This window comes from Phoca vitulina, unplaced genomic scaffold, assembly GCF_004348235.1.
Source record: "Phoca vitulina isolate PV1807 unplaced genomic scaffold, GSC_HSeal_1.0 scaffold3, whole genome shotgun sequence".
NCBI lineage: Eukaryota > Metazoa > Chordata > Mammalia > Carnivora > Phocidae > Phoca > Phoca vitulina.
Genome location: NW_022589706.1, coordinates 40,295,604 through 40,303,156, shown reverse-complemented (window position 1 = coordinate 40,303,156; position 7,553 = coordinate 40,295,604).

Here is a 7,553-nt window from a genome sequence, read left to right as displayed (position 1 = left end):
ATCTCTTTAGAAAATGAGATACCCAGACCCCACTTCCAAAGATTCAGACCCAGGAATCCATAATTTGCAATAGTTCCCAAATGATTCTGACATGCAGCCTGGGCTGAGAACCACTGTTCTACTCCAACCACTCATCCTTTAGAAGAGGCTGTGCTTAAAAAGATAAAGGATTCAGAATGTAACTTGATTATCAATGTGAATGTTTAGATATATTTTAAAATTTAAAAAATCATGAGAAAACAAATAGCCAGTTCTTAATGTCAATCCTAGTCAATTCCTGAAATGAATAGGTGTGAATCTCTCAAAATATTACCAGAACCAACTGTTTTTATAGGCAGAAAAGGATGTGTATTCAGCCCAGTACTCTGCCTTGAAAGCCATGGGGAGCCATTGAAAAGTTTTGCACAAGTATCATGATGAAAAGGTAGTTTGCAGAGATGGACCCAGCTATGGTGGAAGGATTGGTTTGAATGAACAAGTAGAAAGACAGGGAGGTCACGCAATGGCTATTATCCTGAAATGAGCCCTTGATCATCCAACATAAGATGGAGATGGTGAACATGAGCAGTATTGCATAAAGCTATCAACAAGGCTTCAGGACTGTTGGCCTTGGAGAATCAACTGTGAGCTGGCGCCCAAAGCAACGACAAGTTCCAGCTATTTACTTAGTCCAGCTTTGCATTCTAAGCAATTGCCTGGCCTAGAGCTGCCAGAAGCCCTTCTAAAGGAGGGGAAGGAGAGGGGTGCCTGGGTGGCTCAGTCGTTAAGCGTCTGCCTTCGGCTCAGGTCATGATCCCAGGGTCCTGGGATCGAGCCCCGCATCGGGCTCCCTGCTTGGCGGGAAGCCTGCTTCTCCCTCTCCCACTCCCCCTGCTTGTGTTCCCTCTCTCACTGTCTCTCTCTCTGTCAAAAAATAAATAAAATCTTTAAAAAAAAAAAAAAAAAGAGGGGAAGGAGGGGTATAAAGGAAGAGAGTATAAAGCATTGACCTGGGGGTGGGGGCAAGTCTAATCATTTCATCAACCTAGGGTGCTTCACGCACTACTGTGTTTTGTGACTAGAACCATGTAAAGAAAGAGAGCAGTGATGGTTGTGTCAGGAAAAGCGACTTCCTGGTCACTTGAGTGACCTCCAAAGTCCTCCAGGACCCCGGGGCCATCAGCGAGAGGGAGTAGAGGAGTGACACCTTCTATTTGGTAGACACAAAGCTGTTTCATCACTGTGATTTTTTTTTTTTTTAAGATCTTATTTTAGAGAGAGAAAGAGATCACAAGTAGACAGACAGGCAGGCAGAAGGAGAGGGAGAAGCAGGCTCCCCACTGAGCACAAACCCCGATGCGGGGCTCGATCCCAGGACCCCAGAATCATGACCTGAGCCGAAGGCAGACACTTAACCGACTGAGCCACCCAGGCGCCCCATCACTGTGATTTAAAAATTAAGTGTGCTAGATGAGTAAATCTATCTGCCTCAAACAAGACTCCCTCAAAAATATTTTGCAAACTATCACCCAACCAGTGAAAATTTTGTTTTCAAAATTTCTCTGATTGGACCCAGCAGTCCCCCACACACACACCTGAGGGGCTGTGGGCTGTGCTGCGTGTATTTGCAGACATGCATGCACAGCACCTTCCTTTTGCAGAGGCAAAAATCACTTCAAGGTGAAATGACCTGCTGAAAGAGCTTGTGTTAAGTGGCTCTTCCAACAGGACTGAAGGGGTGGGGGTCCAAGCAATTCACCTCAGGCCCCTCTGGTAGGGCCCCAGCCCTGAGAAGGAGCAATGCCATTCCCAGCATACCCCCTCCCCTCTTCCCGGGTGTTACCAGGCCCCCTCGAATGCCTCCAGTAATGGGTCTTTTGCAACTTCCCTTAGGAGAGGATGCCATGGGCTAATAGACATCACTGTCAGGAAGGTTTTTATGCTGCACAGCTTACATTTTCTTTTCAGCAGTTTCAGCTCGTTGCTCCTAATTACCTCCCCTTGGACCCCCCCAGTGCACAGGATCAACAGCTTGGCCTGCCTCAGCACCTCTCTGCCAGAGGGTCTTCATTCAGAATGGCCCACTTAAAATGCAGCCCCACGAAACTCGGCTCCGACTCAGTGACAGGTCCCTGGAGTTGCCCACCTTCCTGCTACCCAGGCCTTGCTTGGGGCCTCCTACTGGCTAAGCCAGGGAGCCCCAGCCGGTGAGAGCACACTACCATCTCCTTCCCCTTTCTCTGCCCACCTGGGCTTTCTCACAGGGTATGTGTTCCTCCAGTATTGAGGACACAGCTGATGGAAGCAGAGCTCTGGGTACCAAGCCAAGGAGACACAGCATTAATTATTCTCTCTTCTACAAGCAAAGGTGTGAGGTTGTGCCCTGCTATGAACACGGACTTGGAGTATAGTCAGCACTACATCTACAGGCTGAAAACCAGAGAGGTTCATTCAATTCCCTCACTCCTCCTGTGCCTTTTAACTAACTTTGAAATTCCTCTTGCTGCTGCCTCCCGTGCTTTTTCCAAGGGCTAGAGCCCTTCACAGATTTATTTGGTAACCATCACAGGAATTTCAAAAAATGAGAACTGGAGGAAGAAGCCAGGCCCGAAGCAATTAAGATGATTTGTTTCACATGGTTCAGGTGGGCACAAAGGGGAACCTGAACACAGAGAATAGAAGATCAAAGGGACAGTGATGAGAAAAGGGAAGCTCAACGCTGCCAAATGAAAACCCTCTCCATATTTTTAGCTTCTCCCAGAGATAAAACAGAGGGGAGATAAAAAAAATTTTTTAACTTTTGCTTTCAGCAGTTAGCTTCCAGAATAAAATATTCAAATGCCTGATGCCATATTTACAAGGTCATAAGATCTCCCCCTCTGAAATGATTTGTTGGTAGAAAACACTGCTCTACTTAAGCACCAGGAATTGAGCAGCAAGAATGAATATTCCTTAGAAAGTACGTGTACTTGGCAAGTGTATTGGTGGCTCTTGAAAATCCTCTCTGTGATGGGACCTCTTCTGCCCCTGGCACCCTGCCAGCCATGGGAGGTAAAGGCAGGGTCAAGCAACAGAGGGGCAGCACATGGGGGCACATGAGCCCATCTGAGTGAGCCACCTTTCCAAGCCACAACATGGTATGTATAATACACGCCATGGTATTTGGCTGTGTGGCTCTCCTTCCCAACAATAGTGATCATCAAGAATCAACCATCATATTATTTTCCCACTCTATTGATATGATACCTCAGATCTTCTGATACTTTGCCACAATAAGTATATACATCTCTCCCCTCCATTCACTCTGACCTGCACCATCACACGCCTGCTCCTCGCTCACATTTTGTCTAGAGTTCCTCACAGGCCCTGGGAAGTTACACTTGTTCGGGACCGCCGTGACAGACCTAGAGCTGGAATCTGGGGCTCTGGCAAAATGAAAGGAGGCTTTTCTCTTTGTGGTTCTTCTGTTCTCATCCCCTTTCCATACGGCGACTTCGAGATTCCTTCCACTCCTGAAATATAATTATTTTTTTTAAAAGATTTTATTTATTTATTTGTCAGAGATTGGGAGAGAGAGAGAGAGAGCACAAGCAGGGGGAGCAGCAGGCTGAGGGAGAAGCAGGTTTCCCGCTGAGCAGGGAGCCCAATGCAGGACTCAATCCCAGGACCCTGGGATCGTGACCTGAGCCGAAGGCAGAAGCTTAACTGACTGAGCCACCCAGGCCATGAAATATAATTCTTACCTCCTGTGAACAGAGTGAATATAAGCTTAGTATTTACAACACACCCATAAGATAGTACCATTCTGATAATCAATTTTAAAATCCAGAAACTAAGGTTGGGGAAGTGAAATCCCTTGCCTCCAGTCAGAGCTAGCAAGTGGAGGATATGAGGGTCTCTACTGCCTCTATGAATAAATACCTGAATTCCTTTAGCACCCAAGACTGCATTCACCAGTGGCCTCCAAGCAGCTGTGGAGACCAAACTGACTAAGCAATCGAACATCCACGAGGTATTGTTTTCAGTGAATGGACTTTTGACAGAAATAACCTGAGTAAGTGTTGCCTTGTCTGGGAGACTTCCCTGTACTTTTCCCTGTACTACTTCACTAGGGCTTTTTCCTAAAGGAGGCTGCTGCCTCAGCAATGGTCTTGCTCAGGCCCCCTGGAGGCCTACACACTCTTGGTAGGATGATGTCAGAGGTACTGACCCTGATGATGGAAAGAAGCAAATTAATTTGTGCGGTGGTCTCCAAGTCATGACATGGTCTCATTATCCCCTTGCTCTATCTGAGCAGAAGGTCCCCGTCATTCTGCCCACAATCCAGAAAAACCCCACAGAGGTCATGTTGCCTCCTCAGCTCCAGGGAACAGGGATGTTACAAGACTTTCTTCCCTGAGCCAGGCTTCGACAGAGTTGTCTCCTATGGTGGAGAGAGCTGTGTGGACAAGAGGATGATGTGGACAAAAAGAGCCTTTTTGTGTGTATCAGTGCTTCTCGGGCTTTGGCATACACATGAATCACTGGGGAGCTTGTTAAGATGCAGATTCTGGGGCACCTGGGTGGCTCAGTTGGTTGAGCGACTGCCTTCAGCTCAGGTCATGGTCCTGGAGTCCCAGGATCGAGTCCCACATCGGGCTCCCTGCTCAGCGGGGAGTCTGCTTCTCCCCCTGACCCTCCCCCCCTCTCATGCTCTCTCTCTCTATCTCATTCTCTCTCTCAAATAAATGGATAAAATCTTTAAAAAAAAAAAAAAAAGGATGCAGATTCTGTTTCAGCTGTTCTGGGGTCCTGAGATGCTACGATTCTAGTATGCTCCGAGGCGATGCCCACACTGCTGGTCCCGACACTGAGAGTGGCCAGGTTTCCTTTGCACATATCACGTTTTCATGGTGAAGTCTTTGATGTCGCATTTTGACAAAGAAGTTCTGTAAAGACTAGAGGCCGTGGCCTTATGTCATTGCTATGAGTAGAAGGAGGGCTTTCCTCTGAAGCAGAGAACACTCCTCAAGTCAGGTCACCTGGGAAAAAGCCCTTCAGACCATCCGGAAAGGAAATTCCTCACACTCTGCGGGACCTGCACATCCAAAGCCAAGGCTTGAGCAGTCAGTCCCTCAGGTATCAGGGATAGGCCCACACATGAGGCAGCAACTGGAAGGAGTAAGTAAACTCTGCCATGTAGCCCTACCTTCATGTAGTTCCTTTCGTGGCCAGCCTGACTCAATGTTGAGTCATATGGTGGGTTTGCTGCAACTCTCAGTGGACAGATGACACGTGTCTCCAGGACCCACCAGTTTGCATATGTGCCAGCAGGTGCTTGCCACCCACTGGGGGGGACACAGACACGGGCCCCAGGTTGGGGTGGCCCTACATGGGGCTTGAGCCCCAGGCATCCCCTGTGTGCATAGTCAGTCACTCCTGGTCACATGTTTATAACCTAGCATCTGTGCAGCCCTTCTGGGCCCCGGGGCCATGCTCGATTATGTTTGTGTTGACTCAGTGTCTGCCAAAATTAGGTGAAACCCATGGCTATGAACTGGGCTGGACCATGTTCTTCCCATCACACACATGCATGTGTAAATGTTCCTTAGAAACTGAAACAAAGTCTAATTTTAGAAAAAAAATTTCCAATGCAAGGTGGTAGCATGAAGTTTAAAAACAAAAACAAACAAGATTTAGGTCTCAGAGACTTGGTTCCCCAATCCTGCTGGTGGACGTGAGGTTGCCAGTGCTCTGGCTAAAGACGAGAACCCAGCTCAAGAGAGGGAGACTGGGTGAAGTCAAGCAGAGGAGGAGATAGCATTCATGGTCTTTGCTTCTGATGAGCTAAGGGTCTTGAGCATTGGGATTCCTTGAAAGGTCATTTCTCTAAGCAGAAATCAACCCAAGTTCTGATCTTCCCTAATAGCATAACTACTTGGTGCACATTTAGGCAACTATAAAATAATGCTGGTTCCAAAGGCAGAGAAGCTGGGGCTAGACCAGCCTTTAATGAGCAACCCAGGGCCTGGCCAGGATTTGAAGGAACTAGCATATTGAGATATTAGTTGAACCTCAAAAACAATAGGTGCCTGCGCCCTCTAAGTAGCTCATGTGTTACAGATCTGACAAGTCTCATTGATTTAAATGGCTGGAACACTGCTTGGATTTTAATCTCCTTCACCCTTATACCAAGGAGGTCGCTGTTTAAACGCTTTTACTTAATAATGTAAACACCTGTCACACGCCAGGGGCAAAGCTATTAAGGAGAAGGATTATTTAAAGCAATGCTCCTGAATACAACATTGCTATTATTATCTTATCCTCAGTTGCGAGGGCTTCTTTCTTAGGACCAGAGCCAATGGCCAAGTCCCCTAGTGCTCTGTCCCCCAGTGAGGTCTGCAGAGGGTTCTTTTAACCCACACAGAGAATGAGCATCTGCTAGCATGCTATCGTCTGAAGGCCCCCAGACATCTGACCTGCAAAGCCTCTTGCAGTCAAAGCATGCATCAACCAAAGTCCATCATTAAAATGGAAAGCTATTTTCCTAAAGGAGTATTAGGCCATTATCCTGGTAGCTACAAGGCACAGGTACTAAACTTTTTACAAGTATCATCTCTTTTATACCTGCAACGACCCTCTGATTTAGTGCTATTTTCATCCCCATCATCTGAAGTACAGAATGGTTAAGTGACTTTCTCAAGGACACACAGTATTTAGCAGGAATAAGAATAGAATCTAGGGCTCACTTCAAAGCACATACTTTCAAGGACTAAGCACTATGCCATATTGTCTCTCTCTCACTCTCGAGTGTGCATGAGTTTACCACTAACCTGGTAAGATGAAAGCCTAGAGGAATGATAAAGAAGAGAGTAGAAGAGAATGAGCCAGAACCTGGAGGGCTGCTGGGGAGGAAGAGCCTGAGGCTGGGCTCTAAGGCCTGGACTGGGGGCTTTGGAACAAAATATTGGCATCAGGAGGCCCAGGAGTTAGGACCAGAAGGGCAAAGGACCTTAATACATTTAAGAAGATGCCAAGACAAAAGATGAAAGAGCACCTCCTTATAGCCCAGCTTAGAGGAGGGATGACCCTGCTCCCTACTCCCTGTTATTTTTCCCAAGCTGCCTCAATGGGGAGACACACCTGAGGCCAATGCACAAGGCCCTCCCCACACTTACCTGCCCACATCTTCTGATTGCTCACCATAGCACTGGTCTTAGCAAAACCCACGTCAGTCTAGACCCTGCCAACAAGACCCAAAGCCCTGATGTCATCCAACCAACTGTGGGTTAGTGACATTGACCCTAGAGAGGTGGGAAAGTGCATGTGACAACACAGGTCCCAACACACACTGGTCTTTATACAAGTTACTGATCAGATATCGGTGTGGTTTATCAAGACCACTCCTCCACAAACTTATCTTAGTGATGAAAGCCAATCCCTTAGGCTTAGTGTCAGCACCTGAATTCGGCAGTTCTTTGGTGAACAAACCCTTTGTAATGAGACAGAACAAGAAGAGAGAAAATGGTTCATTCATTCAACAAGGATTTATCGAACATCTTTTATAAACCAGGCACTGCCCTTGGTACCAGAGA